Source organism: Odocoileus virginianus, chromosome X (genome assembly GCF_023699985.2).
Source record: "Odocoileus virginianus isolate 20LAN1187 ecotype Illinois chromosome X, Ovbor_1.2, whole genome shotgun sequence".
NCBI classification, from domain to species: Eukaryota; Metazoa; Chordata; class Mammalia; order Artiodactyla; family Cervidae; genus Odocoileus; species Odocoileus virginianus.
In genome coordinates, this window is record NC_069708.1 from 1,593,726 (window position 1) to 1,615,733 (window position 22,008).

A 22,008-nucleotide genomic window follows, 5' to 3' on the forward strand; every position below is an offset into this window, starting at 1 on the left:
GAAAAGATCCCGATGCTAGGCAAGATTGAGGGCAGAAGGAGAAAGGAGTGACAGAGGATGAGATGGTTGAACGGCATCTTTGACTCAATGGACTTGAGTTTGAGCAAATTCTGGGAGAGGGCGTAGTTCAGGGAAGCCTGGTGTGCTACAGTCCATAGGGTAGCAAAGAGTTGGACACAACTGAGTGACTGAATTGAAAAGTATGAACTGGGTGTGCTAGACAGGGAGGAACCTGGAAAGACTCCTTTGATTGAAGTCCTCTCTCTGCCTCCATAGTCTCTAGATGGCCCAGCAAACATTTATTTACCGAAATTAACTCTTTTCATCTTCCTGTGAATGACCTTATTCTCCTTTGAAGTCTCAGAACCCAACCTCTTCCTCAGTCTAGGATGATATATACATGTCATCTTGCCTTAGTGTCTTTGGAATTCCTCATACTTGAGTGAATTCCCCACATGTATATACTAAATTCAAATTTCTCCTGTTAATCTGTCTTATGTCATTTTAATTATTTGACCAGCCAAAAGAACCAAGGATGGAAGCCAGAGAAATATTCCCCTCCTTCACAAGGCCTAAGTATAATGGTACACAGATATCAACAGTCACAGAAATGGCATTATCTCTTCCCCTACACCTTGTCCATTTTTTGTACATACTTCCTATACTAAACTTTTCCTGAATTAACAAATTTTAAACATAATTTCTTTCCTGTAAGGATTCCTATAGGTACCACATAGAAAAAGCAACAACCAAAGCAACAAAATAATAATGGCCAGAAAAATTATAAAAATAACAATAAAGGGGACAATAGACCTGCATGATAAGAAAATTACTTTTTTTATGGTATAAGAAAATGTATTTTCACAAGATATGAATCATGTACCAATAAAGCACTTTAAACTAGATACACCACTTTGAAACATTTTGCACAAAGAAGTTACAGATCATATTTAATAACAGCATGTCTAGTTCCATACAAGAAAATATTTTTAAGACCTTACTGCAATAAAATTTCCCAACCAAAGAACAAAAATATTAAATAATTTATGAGACACCATAAAACCTATCTATGTGACAAATCAGGCAGAATTCTGTGCTAGAAAACAGATTAGGGAAAATCTAAATAAGACAAAAAATTCAGAAAATAGGCATTCCTAAATTTCTCGTTAATGGAGGTTTAATGTTGTTGAAGACCAGGAGTCTTTAGGCATCAGAAAATAAAAATTTGCTTATAAAAATAAAAAAATTCCACGAACATTAGTAACATACTTTTCTACCTTAGCACAATTTTTTTTGCCCTTTACAATTCAGAAGACTGCTAGTCATTGTCAAATATCTGAACCATGTCTTAGTCTTAACCAATAGGCATAGGCCCTAGGTTCATTGGGGGAAAAGAAAAACTATGCAACAGAATCAGTATCTGAAAGATGATATTGGTTAAGAAAATTACTTTAAAGCTAAATAATTAAAAACAGTGTAGCTTGCTTCATAAATAGAAAAACCTATACTATTGCATATGTGTATTAAAAATAAATTTATATAATATGGAATTTACATATAATATGAGGTTGGCTATCTAAAATGGTGAGAAAAATATCTTATAAAAAGTTAGAAATTTACATCACACTGTACACCAGAATAAACTACAGGAAAAAATAAAGATATAAACATGAAAAAGGAAACATAAAATATTAAAAGAAAGGCTAAGAGATTTATTTTTCCCATCCTGGGAAAGGCCTAACTATAATACAAATTCCAGAAGGAAAAAAAGCTAAAAAGTGTTACATTTCACCACATAAAATCTAGTGACTCCCTTTGCTCCACATGGAGTAACTCCAAATTTTGTGGTTTCACAAGGTAATATAAACAGGGGATGCATCTAGTCAGAGGAGGCAAGAACCTGGCCTCCAGTCTTTCCTTTCATATTAAATTAGGTGAAAGATGTCACCATTGAAGAGTCAGCCTTATTAACATAAAAGTGAATTATTTCTGTGCCACCGTCACTGAATCTTTTTAAGTTTCAGTGCAGAAGGCTGTTCCTGCCCTATAGTAAAGCTTTTATCATCTTGGCATACAAAGCACTGTAGCTTGAAAGCTGTCTTGCCACTTACTTGTCACAGGCAGAAGCCTGTTTACCTATCTTGAACATAAGCAGACACTTCCCATGTCAGAATTACTATTTAGAGGGAAAGCCTATTAAAAACAGACCTGCATTCATGGTGCAGAGGAAATGTATGCTGTTCACCTAGGCCTTGTTGGACTGCTAAGATTCATTCTAAGGATCATCATATAACTAAAGAAATTGTATTGTCTTGAGAGAAAAAAAAAGGAGGGAAAACATAATCAAAAGAAGAGCAGATACGAGAGGTAAGAAAGTTACTTTTTCAAGTATATGGGAAATTAGGAAAACAAACTCCTTTATTGGTATTTCAGAACATTTAAATACTAAAACTCTGTCAAAACAAGGTGTTATAAAAAGGCAATCATTATAGAATTATTAATAGTGTTTTTAGAGATTAAGAATTGCTAAAATAAAATGAGACAAAATTTCAAGTTGAGAATATGTTCTAGAAAATAGCTAAAAGAATCAAAAGTGTGAGAAATATATATAAAATATAGAGTATCTGTTCAAGTGCTACAATATTCACCCGTGATTTCTCTAGATAGATAAACCCAGGCAATTAGAAAGGAAAATACGAGAAGAAATTTCTGATAGCAGGAGACAAAAACCTTCAGAATGAAAGGGCTTAATGATTACTGAGTGCAACAAAACAAAGCAAGATCCACACATAAATATATCACGTGACTGGATAACACTAATGATAAAAAGTCATTAAATTTGTGAAGAGATGAAAAAGAAAGCATTGTTGTTAGCCACACAGAAGGTAGGCTACATTGGAACAATGCTTTAAAAGTTCTAAGAGAAACATTGAGAATCTAGAATTCTCTAATCAGCAAACAGATATATTTTCAGACATGCAATGAGTCAAGTAGTTTCCTTCCAAAACATGCTTTCTGAGAATTTACTCTATGTTGTACTTTAGCAAAATGAGGATAAAACACATAGAAAGGTATCGGATTCAAGGGAAGATGTATCACAGGAGAGCAGGTTAAAAAATTCTGATTAACAGGCCTGAAAAATGCAGTTCTTTGAAACAGGAGGACAAAGACCTCTGGGAAAGATGTCTTTCATGCAGTAGGTAGTATAATTCAGTGGACAGAAACATTCAAGTATATAATTCATTCCTTCATTCAATGAACTTTTTAAAAAAATTATTTATTTTAATTGGAGGCTAATTACTTTACAATATTGCAGTGGTTTTTGCCATACATTGACCTGAATCAGCCATGGGTGTACATGTGTTCCCCATCCTGAACCCCCTCCCACCTCCCTCCCCATCCCATCCCTCAGGGTCATCCCAGTGCACCAGCCCTGAGTGTCCTGTCTCATGCATCGAACCTGGACTGGCAATCTATTTCACATATGGTAATATACATGTTTTAATGTTATTTTCTCAAATCATCCCACCCTTGCCTTCTCCCACAGAGTCCAAAAGTCTGTTCTTTACATCTGTGTCTCTTGTCTCGCATATAGGGTCATCATTACCATCTTTCTAAATTCCATGTATATGCATTAATATACTGTATTGGTGTTTTTCTTTCTGACTTCACTCTGTATCAGTGAACATTTATTGAGCATCTGCTTTATTCTGAACACATGTATGCACTGAAGTAGCAGCAGTGGAGGGGGAAAAAAAAAACCTTTTTTAAGAAACTCGTATTCTAGGGGACTTCCCTGGTGGTCCAGTGGCTAAGATTCCAAGCTTATAATGCAGGGGGCCTGGGTTCGATCCCTGGTCAGGGAACTAGATCCCACAAGCCATAACTAAGAGTTCACATACCTTAACTAAAGATCCCACATGGTGCAACGAAGACTGAAGATCCCATATGCCAGAACTAAGCCCCGGCACAGACAAATAAATATTTAAAAAGAAGCATATTCAAGTTGTAGAAGATAGAATGTAAACAAACAGGTAGGTGCATATTATTTTGGATGGTATTACAAAGGACATGAAGGAAAAAGAAAGCATAGTGAAAGAGAGCATGATAGCAGCTATTATTTTCCATTGGTTGGATTAAGACACTCTAACAGTTAGTTTGGGATAAAACAAAGTTAGTGTACCTATAGTGAAGAGAATAAAAGGAAGTGTTAGAAGAGAAGAAAACAGAAATCTACAAGTGATCTCATAGGGCCTCGAGGCCAAAAAAAATACTAGATTTATTTCCAAGTGAGATAGGAGACCATCAGATGATTTGGAAAGGATTATTCTGTTGTATGTAAAATAGATTGTAGAAGGAAGGAGTAGGAGTGGAAGGAAAACCAGTGAAGGGACTACTAAAACAATTCCTTGAAAAGATGATGGTTATTTGGAATAGGATTTTTTTTCATTTATTTTTATTAGTTGGAGGCTAATTACTTTACAATATTGTAGTGGGTTTTGTCAAACATTGACATGAATAAGCCATGGAGTTACATGTATTCCCCATCCCGATCCCCCCTCCCACCTCCCTCTCTACCCAATCCCTCTGGGTCTTCCCAGCGCACCAGGCCCGAGCACTTGGAATAGGATTTAACAATGGAAATGACAAGAGATAATCAGATTTGAGATGTGACTTAACGGTAGAGCTGACAGGAGGTTTGGCTGGATTGGATGTGTATGAAATAAAAAGAGAAGCATTAAGATTGACAGTGAAATATTTGGCATGAATAACTGGAACAACAGACTTTCCATTTATTAGAACACGAAGAGTGAAAAGAGTGAAGGAAAAATAGGTTTGAGGGACAGGAGACAGAAAGTTGGATGTATAAAGCTGGGGTTCATATGAGATATTTGGGAGAACAATACACACTTTCTTTTTTCTCAATAAGAAAATGTGAAAGCAATTAGAAATTTCAGGAAAATAAAGAATCATTACAAGGCAGGCATGGTATAAATATAAAGGAAATTAATATATGAATAGGTATATGTATATGATTCTCATGAATGTGATGTTTTACTTGAAATAGTTTAGAGTCAATACACTGCATCCAAAAAAAATTCTGGCACACTGCTTGGCTGGTCAATAAATAGGATTTACACAATCTTAGTATTTGCATTATATTTAATTTGCAGTAAATTTATTTTTTGGCTGTATAAATTTATATGCAAGGTAAGAAAGTTATGACTGTTTCAAGAAGAAAATGCAGGATTTATCAACCTTGACAAGTATAAAGGTAAATCTGTAGGTGACAGATGCTGGGAGATGAGAGAGGAAAACAATGTGGAGACTACCTGGAGGTACTGCTATCTTCATCCTACACAGAGGAGAGTCAAAATACTTGAGCAAATTTTATGTCACAAGAAATTTAAGTGTGAACATATTATCGTTATAAAGTTTCCCATCACAATAATGAGTTATGGTAACCAACTATTTGGAGACAGATGAGAGAAGACAATAGAATGAGTTCTGAATATTATCTATAGCCCTTGAGAAGGAACTACAGGTCCTTAACTATGCCTAATGATTTAAACTATTAATATTTAGCTTTGTTGGACTGTTTTCCTTTGTTTATATACTTTCTCACTTCTCTGATTAAACTTATTCTTTGGCTAAAGATTTTTTCACAGACAAAAGGCAGGCTGAAGACATGAGGGGCAAGGACCATTAGGTCCTGCTCCCTTTCATATTGAAGAGACTATCTTTTCCCCATTGTGTGTTCTCTGCACTCCCATCGCAGTATGATTCATAATAGACAAGATATAGGAAAACCTAAATGTCTTTCAACTGATGGATAAATAAAATGTGATATATATATATATATATATATATATATATAAAATAAAGAAATATTATTCAGTCATAAAAAGAAGGAAACCTGCCACTTGTGCCAATTTAGATGAACCTGGAAGGCATTATGTTAAGTGAAATAAGCCGAACAGAAAAAGACAAATACTGCATGGCATCACTTCCATGTGAAATCTTTAAAAAAAAAAAGCCAATTTCATAGAAACAAAGAATAACATGGTGGCTGCCAGGGACTGGGGAAATGGAAAATTAGGGAGATGTAGGTCAAAAGATACAAATTTTTAGTTATAAAAAGTTCTAAAAAAAAAGAGTTCTGAGGATCTAATGTACAACATGATGACTATAGTCAACAATATGGTGGTGGTGGTGGTTTAGTGGGCCTTCCTGGTGGCTCAGTTGGTAAAGGACTGTCCTGCAAGGCAGGAGAGCAGATTTGATCCCTGGGTGGGGAAGATCCCCTGGAGAAAGAAGTGGCAACTCACTCCAATATTCTTATCTTGGAAATCCCATGGACATGATGACTATAGTCAACAATATGGTATTGTATAAAGGCACTGACAGTAGGTCTTAACCATTCTCACCATACACACACAAAAAAAGAGGGCTAGCTATGTGAGATAATAGAGGCACTAATTATCTTAATCTTGGTAATCATTCTACAACACATATGTATATCAAATCATCACGTTGCACACTTTAATGTATAAATTATGTGTGTGTGTGTGTAAGTTGCTTAGTCATTTCCGACTCTTTATGACCCCATGGACTCTAGCCAGCCAGGCTCCTCTGTCCATGGGATTCTACAGGCAAGAATACTGGAGTGGGTTGCCATTCCCTTCTCCAGGGGATCTTCCTGACCCAGAGATCGAACCCAGGTCTCCTGCATTGCAGGCAGATTCTTAACCATCTGAGCCACCAGGAAGTCCATATTAATTAGGTTATTCAAATAAAGTTGGGGGTGATGGAAAGGAAGTTTTCAGACAGCATGGAAATAACCTTGCTTTCTGGAGGAGGTATACATTCATCTTTTGGCTAGCTCCTTAAATGAAATATGGTCACGGATTGATGGGAATTGGTACATGTTGCTTTCTCTATGTTATCTCACCTTTACACCACCATTTAGATGCAAGTGTTTTGAATAATGTAAGATGTTACAGGGGACTTTTCCTGGCGATCCAGTAGCTAAGACTCCAAGCTCCCACTGCAGGCAACCCGGGGTTGATCCCTAGTCAGGCAACTAGATCCCATATGCTACAACTAAGAATTTGCATACTACAGCTAAAAAGATCCCAAGTACTGCAACTAAGACCCACTGCAACCAAAAGAGAAAAAAGACGTTACAAAGGAGTGTCCCTCCTTCAAGAAAACTGAGTTAAGAGGAACAAAATGTGATTCACAGTCTGAGTTCAGCCTCCTAATATGTCCCCTGCTCTAAGTTACTGGAATCACGTATAAGCATCTGTTTGCAAATAGGTCTTAGTTTCCCCAAAAGGATTGAAAGAAAACTGAACCACTATCCTCAAAAAAGCTTAATACTCCCTGCTTATTCTTTCACTCATTTCAGATACCTCTTCCTTCCTAAAGGACTAAGTGGAAATTATAGCTCTTCTTTGGAATTTCCTTAGTGTCCTATTTCTTTTTCTAGGACATATGCCACTCTGTATATGATTAAGAAGTTAGATTGTAACAACATCACTTTTTATGCTGTGGAATTAAAAGTTTTTGGAGCATATTGAAAGCTTTTTGAGACTAGATACTTTCTTACCCATCTATGTACCCTAGTTGGTACCATGGGTAAAATCAATTTCACCTGCCTTCCATAATCAAGGTTACTTTAAGAGGAGAAAGTACTCCAAGCAGTACACAGTCTTAAGAATAGTGTTTATCTGAGTTGTTTTCTAGGAACTTATAGTCTCCTGTTTGAGCCCAGCCAGAGAAGACTGGATAGGACCACCTCCAGCTGGGCACGCCCTGTGTTGTTGCTGACCTTTGGAACGTGCCCAGGTCTGTAGCTTAGTTACACCTACACAGAAAGATAATTATCCGTCTTTTTCTAATCACCCACCTGAGGCTACTGAGGCTCCTCACACCCCTCACACTCATCAGGGCCACACTCCCTCCCAGTGCCTCAGATGCCCTGCTGCTGTATTTGTTATCACTTAAATACCCCAGCCCCTTGCCTTCAGGGAGGCAGTTGTAAGACTGGTTCTCTGGTGTCCTGGCTTGGCTGCCTTGCAAATAAATCCTCTTTTTGCTGAAAACCTCAGAGTGTTAGTGTTTTTTGACTGGCTGTGTTTCTGGCAAGATGAACCTGGTTCCATAACATAATCACCAGTGAACCAAGTCTATAGTTTTACATACATACAGGCAAATGTGGCCTTGGAGCACAGAATGAAGCAGGGCAAAGGCTAATGGAGTTTTGCCAAGAGAATGCACTGGTCACAGCAAACACCCCCTCCCAACAACACAAGAGAAGACTCTACACATGGACATCGCCAGAGGGTCAATACTGAAATCAGATTATTTATATTCTTTGCAGCCAAAGATGGAGAAGCTCTATACAGTCAGCAAAAACAAGACCGGGAGCTGACTGTGGCTCAGATCATGAACTCCTTATTGTCAAATTCAGACTTAAATTGAAAAAAGTAGGGAAAAACACTAGACCATTCAGGTATGACCTAAATCAAATCCCTTATGACTATACAGTGGAAGTGAGAAATGGGTTCAAAGGATTAGATCTGATAGACAGAGTGCCTGATGAACTGTGGATGGAGGTTCGTGACATTGTACAGGAGACAGGGATCAAGAATATCCCCAAGAAAAAGAAAAGCAAAAAAGCAAAATGGCTGTCTGAGGAGGCCTTACAGATAGTTGTGAAAAGAAGAGAAGTAAAAAGTAAAGGAGAAAAGGAAAGATATACCCATTTGAATGCAGAGTTCCAAAGAATAGCAAGGAGAGATAAGAAAGCTTTCCTCAGTGATCAGTGCAAAGAAATAGAGGAAAACAATAGAATAGGAAAGGCTAGAGATCTCTTCAAGAAAATTAGAGATACCAAGGGAATATTTCATGCAAAGATGGGCTCAATAAAGGATGGAAATGATATGGACTTAACAGAAGCAGAAGATATAAAGAAGAGGTGGCAAGAATACACAGAAGAACTATACAACAAAGCTTCACAACCCAGATAATCATGATGGTATGATCACTCACCTAGAGTCAGATATCCTGGAATGCGAAGTCAAGTGGGTCTTAGGAAGCATCACTATGAACAAAGCTAGTGGAGGTGAAGGAATTCCAGTTGAGCTAATTCAAATCCTAAAAGATGATGCTGTGAAAGTTTTTCACTCAATAAGCCAGCAAATTTGGAAAACTCAGCAGCAGCCACAGGACTGGAAAAGGTCAGTTTTCATTCCAACCCCAAAGAAAGGCAATGTCAAAGAAATCTCAAACTACCACACAACTGCACTCATCTCACATGCTAATAAAGTAATGCTCAAAATTCTCCAAGCCAGGCTTCAAAAGTACATGAACTGTGAACTTCCAGATGTTCAAGTTGGTTTTAGAAAAGGCAGAGGAACCAGAGATCAAATTGCCAAAATCTGCTGGATCATCAAAAAAGCAAGAGAGTTCCCGAAAAACATCTGTTTCTGCTTTGTTAACAATGCCAAAGCCTTTGACTGTGTGGATCACCACAAACTGCAGAAAATTCTGAAAGAGATCAGAATACCAGCCCACCTGACCTGCCTCTTGAGAAATCTATATGCAGGTCAGGAAGCAACAGTTAGAACTGGGCGTGGAATAACAGACTGGTTCCAAATAGGGAAAGGAGTATGTCAAGTCTGTATATTGTCACCCTGCTTATTTAACTTATATGCAGAGTACATCATGAGAAACGCTGGGCTGGATGAAGCACAAGCTGGAGTCAAGATTGCTGAGAGAAATATCAATAACCTCAGATATGCAGATGACACCACCCTTATGGTAGAAAGTGAAGAAGAACTAAAGAGCCTCTTGATCAAAGTGAAAGAGGAGAGTGAAAAAGTTGGTTTAAAACTCAACATTCAGAAAATGAAGATCATGGCATCCAGTCCCATCACTTCATGGCAAATAGATGGGGAAACAGTGGAAACAGTTATAGACTTTATTTTGGGGGGGCTACAAAATCACTGCAAATGGTGACCGGGGTCATGAAATTAAAAGACACTTGCTCCTTAAAAGAAAAGCTATGACCAACCTAGACAGCATATTAAAAAGCAGAGACATTACTTTGCCAACAAATGTCCGTGTAGTCAAAGCTATGGTTTTTTCAGTCGTCATGTATGGATGTGAGAGTTGGACTATAAAAAAAGGTGAGCACCGAAGAACTGATGCTTTTGAACTGTGGTGCTGGAGAAGACTCTTGAGAGTCCATTGGGCTGCAAGGAGATCTGACCAGTCGGCCCTAAAGGAAATCAGTCCTGAATATTCATTCGAAGGACTGATGCTGAAGCTGAAATTCCAAATACTTTGGGCCACCTGATGCGAAGAACTGAATCATTGGAAAAGACCCTGATGCTGGGCAAGATTAAAGGCAGGAGGAGAAGGGGATAACAGAGGATGAGATGGTTGGGTGGTATCACCAACTCAATGGACATGAGTTTGAGTAGACTCCGGGAGTTGGTGATGGACAAGGAGGCCTGGCGTGCTGTAGTCCATGGGGTCGCAAAGAGTTGGACATGCCTAAGGGACTGAACTGAACTGACTGACATACATGTTGAATTGAACTTAAACTTCACTTTTTTTCTCTTCTTAGTCTCATTAAAATCCTTAACCATTTTATGGGTAGCTTAGCCAGTATATCAGCTTAAAGAATGTCACCTTTTCTTTTAGTATTATCTTTGATAAGTGTGGGCTTCCCTGGTAGCTCAGCTGGTAAAGAATCTGCCTGCAATGCAAGGGACCCCAGTTCAATTCCTGAGCCTGGAAGATCTCTAGAGGAGGGCATGGCAACCCACTCCAGTATTATTTCCTAGAGAATCCCCATGGACAGAGGAGTCGGGTGGTCTATATTCCATGGGGTCCCAAACAGTTGGACATGACTGACCAACTAAGCACATCACAGCACAAGATAAATATAATTCTTTGAGTCACCCAACAAAAATCACAGCCCAACCAAAGAATTGGCATAGGTCAGACTATTATTTCTTATCTGAAATAAATAGCTTTTGAAATAGAATTCTTAGTGAAAATTCTAAAAATATGTAAGAATGTCAAGGAAAAATATATCATTGTTAATTTTACATAAAATTGCTTAATTTATTTTTTTTAAATTAAGGTATAAATTGTTAAATTCATCCAAGGCATATCAAAATCTATTTTATTTTTTTATTTGGTATGTTGTCATAAAAGTTTGTATTTAACTATATAACCAGAAAGTAGTTACAACATTCAACATAATGGGCCTTATAGCACAAGTCACTGTGAAACTGCCAACATCCCAAAACAAGCTATTGTCATTTGAGTATTTAGCATAATTGTTCCTCAACCTAAGATATAACTACATTTTTAAGTACTATGACAGACCAAGGATCAATGCAGGCCATAGTTTCACTGCCTATTCACAACCTGAAGTTGGTATTTTATTTCTCTCCAAGATTTAAATATACAAAATAAAGGTAGGGAAACTAAATAGCACTTATCCAAAAATGTAAAACACAACCAAAATAATAAAGAATGTTAAATATATCAATACAGTTTATACCAGGCTTATTTATGCAGGAAATATTTCTTCTGTAACTTTTTTGTGCCATGAACATACTAAGCTTAGTCCTTGCAATGTGGAGTCCATAGCCCAGCAGAAAATGTAGACATCAAACCCTTAATAACAAATATAATTAATACTAATAAAGGGAATTTTCATTAATTAATTATAGCTATAAATTGACATGGGTTACCTTTTCTATTACAGTAAAACCTGAAGGCATTTATGGGTTTTATAAAGTATCTAGTATGATATGTTGTAAATAGATGACAAATATGTTAAAGGAACAAAGAAGTCAATATATAAGCATAATATTCATGTTGAGTACCCAAAGGCTATAATGATATGTGAGAAATGGCATGCAAAAGGATTTTACAAGAAGGCTAGACTACATGCCATCAAATTTTATTAGAAACAAAATCAGACTCTCAGGTAAAGAGTGCAGGACTTAGAATAAATCTAAGAAAGTTTTCCAATGAGTGGTAGTCATTAAATATTATAATGTATTTCTAAATAAAGTCATCAAATCCTTTTCACATGTCTTTGAAAATGAGATAGGAATTTCATCTGTTCAGAATGCTTTAATCATCTCTACTTTATGCCAAAACATCTGCTAGTTTCAGTCAATAGTAAAAACTCCATACTGTCATTTCAAAGAATATAATCATCTCAATCATTTTTCTGGCATCATGTAGCTCAAGCAAACCTGTTGATTGACATTTTCTTCATTTTTCTTCAAACTATTTCAGTCTAATGGAAATGCCAGACTCATGTAATTCTAAGTGGGCTAGATTAACAAGGTATTGTAAAAATTTCTGAATGCTTTTCCAACTATATATTCATTAAACTTTTTTATTCATGATGTACAAATATAAAATATATGTGAACTTTATGCAATTTGAATGATGCATACTTTAAGTATACTCAGAAATATTTAAAGTGAGAAAATGCTAGTGTGAATATTTAAATTAAAATACACCTTGCTAGAACTTAAGAAATTGTATCGTATAGTCAAAGGTAAGTCTCCTTTATATGCTTCATTTGTATACCCATCATACACACAGAAAAAAACCTTGGAAAGAATACCAGTTATACTAAAAGTGAGGATAATGAGAAATAAATCTTGTGTGTGTTTTTTTAATTTATGGAGAAATTAAGAACTTAGTTGACACTCAGTGAATACCTACTGGCTAGATTAACTGATTGGTTGCTTTATATGTGGAGACAATGAGCTTAGGTCTATATGATAAGCAGTATACTTAAAATCTGTTAATTCAAAATGTCTGAAACAATACTTAATCCTAAAATTTTAGCTAATGGATTTTCCAGTAAGAAGAGAAAAAAGAACAACAATGATCCATGGGGAATAAATCACAGTTGCTTCATGTTCTACATAAGTTTTTACATTATTATTTTTATTATTATTTCTAATAAGCAAAATTATTTCTAATGAGAAAAATTAATTACCTTCTTTTATATATGTGTGCATAAACAATCAAAATTTAAAATTTCCAGAATATTTATAATCTTTATAATTTAATTTAATCATAACAGACCTTTATGAAAAGTTTCCTTATGAGCACATCACGGAAGCTAAGTGCTTTATATTTCTTTCTAGGAGTTACATCAACCTAAGGAACAAGTACTCATTTCACAGGAGCGGTAATAAAGCTAAGAAGAAGTCAGTAGTTACAAAAATAAGTAGTTAAAAATAATAGCTTCCATTATCAGTTATAGTCCTTTTTCTTATTGTTAAAAAATAATATAGGATAAAATTTCAATGATAACTATTCACTTGTTACTTTGTAAGTAGTTAAGTCAAAGTATCATTAGTAGCTGTAAAAGAAAAACATCAAAACTTATTCAAATGAATTCTTTTTAATGGCTGAGTAATATTCCATGGTGTATAACTTAATCTGATAAAAGCTTTTCCATCATTCACATAGAGTTTAATAAGAGTGTTCCAAACTTGTGAGTAGTTCTTTTTTTTTTTTTTTTTGAGTAGTTCTTTAAGTAATTTTTAGAGACCATGCTCTTTTTGGTTTGTGGCTGGGCCATGTAAAAACATGACTTCCAAGTAACTGTGTTCCTTTGCCTCAAGTCTGAGGGGAAGAAAAAACCTGTGTAGGATAGATAAGAGAGATCCAACAGTTCTGGATGACAGAAAAGAAGGCACTGTGATCCTTCTTTTGTCCTGCTAATTGGGAGAGTTCTTTGATTATAGGAACTGATTTTGTTCTCTGATAGCAAATTCCTTATTCTTTTTTTCTTTTTTTTAAGCAGGTAAGCCTCCTATCCGCAACCTCTGCAAGATTTCTCCTCTATCATTATTCTCCCCTTGAAATGGCCTTTGTAATTATGCTTTCCTCAGAAACTGTATAGTTTTTACAACCTGTTTCTTCCTCATGCAAATCAGGAGGCATGATACTTTGGAAATATACTTAATGATACCACTCTTATGGCAGAAAGCAAAGAGGAACTAAAGAGCCTCTTGATGAAAGTGAAAGAAGAGAGTGAAAAAGCTGGCTTAAAACTCAACATTCAAAAAACAAAGATCATGGCATCAGATTCCATCACTTCATGGCAAATAGGGGAAAAATGGAAACAGTGACAGACTTTATTTTCTCAGACTCCAAAATCACTGCAGATAGTGACTGCAGCCTTGAAATTAAAAGATGCTTGCTCCTTGGAAGAAAAGCTATGAAAAAACCTAGATAGTGCATTAAAAAGGAGAGAGACATTACTTTGCCGACAAAGGTCCATCTAGTCAAAGCTATGGTTTTCCCAGTAGTCATATGGATGTGAGAGTTGGACCATAAAGAAGGCTTAGCATTGAAGAATTGATGCTTTTGAACTGTGGTGTTGAAGACTCTTGAGAGTCCTTTGGACTCCAAGGAGAACAAATGAGTCAATCCTAAAGGAAATCAATCCTGAATAGTCCCTGGAAGGACTGACTCTGAAGCTGAAGTTCCAATACTTTGGCCACATAATATGATGTAAATAGAGTTAAAAAAATAAAGAGCATGGAAGATTATGCATGGGGCATTTCTATGGTCCAAAACTGAAATTTTTCCTTAAATGTCTTTACATAGAAATCATTCACATGGACACACTTTACTGCAAGATAGGCAATACATGTTGTCTAAAAAGTAGAGAATAAATGAATTGCTGAAACTAGCCAATCTGTAGCATAAGTTTTCACTGATAGCTTACTGTGAAATATTGGATCTGTGTTCTCCGAAGATTTAGCTTCAGGACCAAAGACTAGGATTCAGGCACTCAGAACTTCCTGTAACAGAAGTTTTATTACAGTGAAAAGGACAGAAAAAACTTCTGACATAGACATTAGAAGGGGGATGGAGAGTCTTATCAAAGCCTTATAAATTTTTACCAGACCCACTCCCACAACCTACATCTTAAATTAACAAGATTAGAGCTAACAATAGAAAGGTCTTACTAGACCCACTCCCACATAAGATAATAGGGTTAGTCAGAAAGTTTTTGTTAAAAAGGAGGAACATATCCTTGAGCAAGATCAGTTCAGTTCAGTAACTCAGATGTGTCTGACTCTTTGTGACCCCATGGACTGTAGCATGCCAGGCTTCCGTGTCCTTCACCAATTCCCAGAGCTTGCTCAAACTCATGTTCATCGAGTTAGTGAGGCCATCCAACCATCTCATCCTCTGTCGTCCCCTTCTCCTCCTGCTTTCCATCTTGCCCAGCATCAGGGTCTTTCTCAGTGAGTCAGTTCTTCGCATCAGGTGGCCATTGGAGTTTCAGCTTCAACATTTCCTTCCAATGAATATTCAAGACTGATTTCCTTTAGGATGGACTGGTTGGATCTCCTTGCTGTCCAAGGGACTCTCAAGAGTCTTCTCCAACACCACAGTTCAAAAACATCAATTCTTCAGCGCTCAGCTTTCTTTATAGTCCAATTCTCACATCCATACATGACTACTGGAAAAACCATAGCTTTGACTAGACAGACCCTTGCTGGCAAAGTAATGTCTCTGCTTTTTAATATGCTGTCTAGGTTGGTCATAGCTTTTTTGCCAAGGAGTAAGTGTCTTAATTTCATGGCTGCAGTCACCATCTGCAGTGATTTTGGAGCCCCCCAAAAATAAAGTCTCTCACTGTTTCCATTGCTTCCCCATTTATTTGCCATGAAGTGATGAAACCAGATGCCCTGATCTTAGTTTTCTGAACGTTGAGTTTTAAGCCAACTTTTTCACTCTCTTCTTTCACTTTCATCAAGAGGCTCTTTAGTTCTTCTTCGTTTTCTGTCATAAGGGTGGTGTCATCTGCATATCTAAGGTTATTGAGCAAGATACATTGTTGTTATATAATCATTAGTACAGATCTCAAGGAAAAACATACCTTTGAGCAAGATGAGTTGTGTTGTTATGTAATCATTAGCTCTTGTCTTACAAAAATTATTCTTAAAAATTGTTGTCATAACGTCTCAGAGTTTAAGAAAAAACTTATGTGACTAAGACAGAGCAATGTAGAATAAAATGCTTGTCCCTTTCTCCTCCTCAAGAGCCCCTGACTCCTTATTGACCTTCCTAAGAATTAACTCTCTCACTACTAAGTACTCTATGTGAATGGTTACTGTGTCCCTGTAAATTTATTTTTGTCTTGTTTTGCAGAATTTTATAGTTTTGAATTAATGCACAATCATGCAGTGTCTATTCTAGATACTAATGAAATTTTCCTTTCCAGAAATCAGTATCTATAAGGAAATTCATGAAATAGAATGCATATAATGTACAATATAAAGTAACAGGTTTAAAAATACCATCAGGGTTCAGTTCAGATCAGTTCAGTCGCTCAGTCATCTCCAACTCTTTGTGACACCCATGGATTGCAGCCTTCCAGGCTTCCCTGTCCATCACCAGCTCCTGGAGCTTAAATAAACTCATGTCCATTGAGTTGGTAATGCCATCCAACCATCTCATCCTCTGTCGTACACTTCTCCTTCTGCCTTCAATCTTTCCCAGCATCAGGGTCTTTTCCAATGAGTCAGTTCTTTGCATCAAGTGGCCAAAGTGCTGGAGCTTCAGCTTCAGCATCTGATTTCCTTTAGGATGGACTGGTTGGATCTCCTTGCTGTCCAAGGGACTGTTAAGAGTCTTCTCCAACACCACAGTTCAAAAGCATCAATTTTCCGGGGCTCAGCTTTCTTTATAGTCCAACTCTCACATCCATACATGACTACTGGAAAAAACCATAGTTTTGAATAGATGGACTTTATTGGCAAAGTAATGGCTCTCTTTTTTAATATGCTGTCTAGGTTGGTCATAGCTTTTCTTCCAAGGAGCAAGTGTCTTTTAATTTCATGGCTGCAGTTACCATCTGCTGTGGTTTTGGAACCCCCCCCCCCCAAATAAAGTTTGTCACTGTTTCCACTGTTTTCCCATTTATTTGCCATGAGGTGATGGGACCAGATGCCATGATCTTAATTTTCTGAATATTGAGTTTTAAGCCAGTTTTTTCACTCTCCTCTTTCACTTTCATTTTACTTCTTCTTCACTTTCTGCTATAAGTGTGGTGTCATCTGTGTATCTGAAGTTATTGATTTTTCTCCCAGCAATCTCAGCTTGTGCTTCATCCAGTCCAGCGTTTCTCATGATGTACTCTGCATATAAGTTAAATAAGCAGGGTGACAATATACAGCCTTGATGTACTCCTTTCCCAATTTGAAACCAGTCTGTTGTTCCATGTCCAGTTCTAACTATTGCTTCTTGACCTGCATACAGATTTCTCAGGAGGCGGGTGAGGTGGTCTGGTATTCCCTTCTCTACAAATTTTCCACAGTGTGTGGTGATCCACACAGTCAAAGGATTTGGCATAGTCCATAAAGCAGAAGTAGATGTTTTTCTGGAACTCTCTCACTTTTTTGATGAAGTTTTCCTATTCCTGAAAGCAATGTAGGTGCATGTTTGAATCTGAGTTGGTTAGGTTGTAATCATTAGGCATTTGAGGCATATAGAATCTAACATCTTGGATTTAATTCCTGATACAGTTTGAATCCTTAGTCTAGTTACTAAATCTCTTTGAGTTATAATCAATTCATCTATAAAATTGGAATTAGAAACACTAATTATTTTATAGGATTATTGTCAGGATTAAATTAGAAAATGTGTATAAATCACTTAGCTCAGAGGCAGATAAACAGTAAACATTGAATACATTTTAGCTATTGATTTCTGTTTGAATTGCCAACATTGCAAATTATCTTCACTAAGCCCTGTTATATTTGGGATGTTGGGGCTGCTATACTCACATTGCATATACTCATATATACTTATCCAGCACTTTTAACTTGACAAAGTGAAAACTTCAATTCACATTTTATGTCACTGATAAACACTGGAGGTTTTCAGATTTGTTTTTAGGAAGTTAATTTTTTAAAAATTTCTACAATTTAAATAACTGCCCTGTGTCTTCTGAACACGGATTTCTGATGTGCAAGTAAACAACCAAAAACAGCTTGAAACCTTCCAAAAACACAAAGAGTTATAACAGCTTGGAAGAAAAAAGGAAATGGCATGCCTACATCCATGAAGATTAATGTGCCACTGTGATTTATGTGATATTGAAATGAAAATCTAGCAAGGCTTATTTGAAGCCTGACAGACTATGATTAACATCTCTTGTGTGTTTACTACATGCCAAGCATATAGGTAAGGACCATGTGAAATGCTTATATGTGTTAATTCATTTCACATTGATAAAATTCACAAATACTCTAGGCATCAGGTACTATTACTATCCCTATTTTACACATGATCAAATTGATGATCAGATGATCTCTCTATTGCAGAGAGAGATACAGAGAAAGAGAGGGAGGAAGGGAGAAAAGGAAAAGAGAGAAGGAGATGAGAAGGGAGAAGAGTGGAGAGGAGAGGGTACAGGAGGAGAGAATTTCTACCTCTTAGGCTATTCTGCACTATTCTGAATCTCGCTTGTGTCACTTAAAAGTTTACCCTATTACTGTTCTGTATAAGTGTGGTAAGGTCTTCCTCATCCCTTTTCAGAGCTACATAGTATATTTAGAGAATATTTTATTATGTTTAAAGACATTTTTCATTAAGGATATTTTCTTTTTGTATATTCCATATTTATATCGGGCTGTTGGTCTTTTTCTTCATAGTACTGGCAATATTAGCATTTTGTGGAGTAAATTGCAAATGTTTCCCAAGATTTTTATTTGGCTTTGGATTTTTCATTTAAAGATTTTTGCCATTCAAGAAAAATCAACCACAATCTGCTGTAACCACTATTTGTGGTATTCTTGGGAAAAAATTAGTTGTACATTGTAAATATTTCATATATATATACTAGTTATAAATAAATGAACATAAATTACTACTATATATACACTTCATTGTACACATTTTACTCTATCTCATTTATTTTCATTAATTCTTTGTGTGATTACACATTCTTTGCTGTGGATATGGGTTTCTTTGTAAATAGATGAATCTTCTTACTACGAACTGTTAAATTCCTTTGCCCATTTTTCTATAGGATTGTCTTCATCCTTTTTATTTGTAGAACTTTAAAAATAAATTGTGAATATGAAATGTTTGTCTGATATGTGTCTCTTTTTCTGTTTAGTCGTTTGCCCTTTAACTTTGTCAATAGTGTTTCTTTCTTGCCTTGTTTTGTTTAAACAGAAGGTGCTTTTATTGGAATCCAATTTATCAAAATGCCTTTTATGTTTACAGCTTTTGGTGTCATAAATATGAAATATTTACATGTTCTATATAGGCAAATAAGTGCCTCTAAAATTTTTTATTGTAACCTTTTAAATTTAGATTTGAAATTGTTATAGCCCCAAACTATAAATGACATGAATGTCCACCATGAATAGAATGAAATAACATACAGCAATGAAAATGAACTAATTTGTACTAACTTCTGTAACTTGAATGAATGCCAGAAATATAACATTGAATGGAAAAAGCCATGTTCAGTTCAGTTCAGTCACTCAGTCATGTCCGACACTTTGTGACCCCATGGACTACAGCATGCCAGGTTTCCCTGTCCATCACCAGCTTCTGGAGCTTACTCAAATTCATGTCCATCAAGTTAGTGATGCCATCCAACCATCTCATCCTCTGCCATCCCCTTCTCCTCTTGCCTTCAATCTTTCCCAGCATCAGGGTCTTTTCCAGTGAGTCAGTTCTTCACATTAGGTGGCCAAAGTACTGGAGTTTCAGCTTCAACATCTCCTTCCAATGAACATTCAGGACTGATTTCCTTTAGAAAGGATTGGTTGGATCTCCTTGCTGTCCAAGGGACTCTCAAGAGTCTTCTCCAACACCATAGTTCAAAAGCATCAATTCATTGGCACTCAGCTTTCTTTATAGTCCAATTCTCACATCCATACATGACCACTGGAAAAACCATAGCTTTGACTGAGATGGACCTTTGCTTTCAAAGTAATGTCTCTGCTTTTTAACATGCTGTCTAGGTTGGTTACAGCTTTTCTTCCAAGGAGCAGCTGTCTTTTAATTTCATGACTGCAGTCACCATCTGCAGTGATTTTGGAGCCCCAAGATATAAAGTCTCTCACTGTTTCCATTGTTTCCCCATCTATTTGCCATGAAGTGATGGGACCAAATGCCATGATCTTAGTTTTCTGAACGTTGAGTTTTAAGCCAAGTTTTTCACTTTCCTCTTTCAATTTCATCAAGAGGCTCTTTAGTTCTTCACTTTCTGCCATAAGGGTGGTATCATCTGCATATCTGAGGTTATTGATATTTCTCCCAGAAATCTTGACTCCAGCATGTGCTTCTCCCAGCCTGGCATTTCACATGATGTTCTTTCCATATAAGTTAAATAAGCATGGTGACAACAAACAGCCTTGATATACTCCTTTCCCAATTTGGAACCAGTCTGTTGTTCCATGTCCAGTTATAACTATTGCTTCTTGACCTGCATACAGATTTCTCAGAAGGCAGGTCAGGTGGGCTGATATTCCCATCTCTTCACGAATTTTCCACAGTTTGTTGTGATTCACACAGTCAAAGGCTTTGGCATAGTCAATAAAGCAGAAATAGATATTTTTCTGGAACTCTCTTGCTTTTTTGATGATCCAGCAGATGTTGGCAATTTGATCTCTGGTTTCTCTGCCTTTTCTAAAACCAGCTAGAACATCTGGAAGTTCATGGCTCATGTATTGTTGAAGCTTGACTTGGAGAATTTTGAGCATTACTTTGGTAGTGTGTAAGATGAGTGCAATTGTGCAGTAGTTTGAACATTCTTTGACATTGCCTTTCTTTCTGATTTGAATGAAAATGCCCTTTTCCAGTCCTGTGGCCACTGCTGAGTTTTCCAAATTTGCTGGCATATTGAATGCAGCACTTTCACAGCATCATCTTTTAGGATTTGAAATAGCTAACTGAAATTCCATCACCTCCACTAGCTTTGTTCATAGTGATACTGCTTTCCCATGCCTCCACCAGAGACTCCTGGACACTTACAGCTACCAGACGAAAGATGGTGGAGTAAAAGGATGTATGCTCATCTTCTCCTGCAAGAACTCCAAAATTACAACTAGCTGCTGAACAACCATCGACAGGAGAATGTTGGATCCCACCAAAAAAAGATAGTCCATGTCCAAGGGCAAAGGAGAAGCCCCAACAAGATGGTAGGAGGGGCAAAATCATGTTATAATCAAACCCAATACCTGCCAGAGACACTCGGATGGCTCAAACAAAACCTGGTGTGCACCACAGAGACTGAGCCAGATCTGCCTTTGAGTGTTTGAGTGTCTCCTGCGGAGGTACAGGTCACCAGTGGCCTGCCACAGGGTCAGGGGCTCTGGGTGCAGCAGACCTGGGTGTGGCATAAGCCCTCTTAGAGGAGGTCACCGTTAACCCCACTATAGAGCCACCAGAACTTACACAGGACTCAGGAAACAGACTCTTGGAGGGCACAAACAGAATCTTATGCATACCAGGACCCAGGAGAAAGGAGCAATGATATCACAAGAGACTGACCCAGACTTGCCCATGAGTTCCCAGGAGTCTCTGGCAGAGACTTCAGTTGGTGGTGACATTTTGAAGTTGCCATTATCTTCATCACCTCCACCATAGGTTGGCCTCAGGTCAAACAACAGGGAGGGAACACAGCCCCATCTATCAACAGAAAATTGGATTAAAAATTTACTGAACATGGCCCTGCCCATCAGAATAAGACTCAGTTTCCCCCTCAGTCAGTCTCTCCCATTAGGAAGCTTCCATAAGCCTCCTATCCATCAGAGGGCAGATAGAATGAAAACCACAATCACAGAAAACTAATCAAACTGATCACATGGACCACAGCCTTGTCTAACTCAATGAAACTATTAGCCATGCCGTGTAAGGGCACCCAAGACTGATGGGTCATGGTGGAGAGTTCTGACAAAA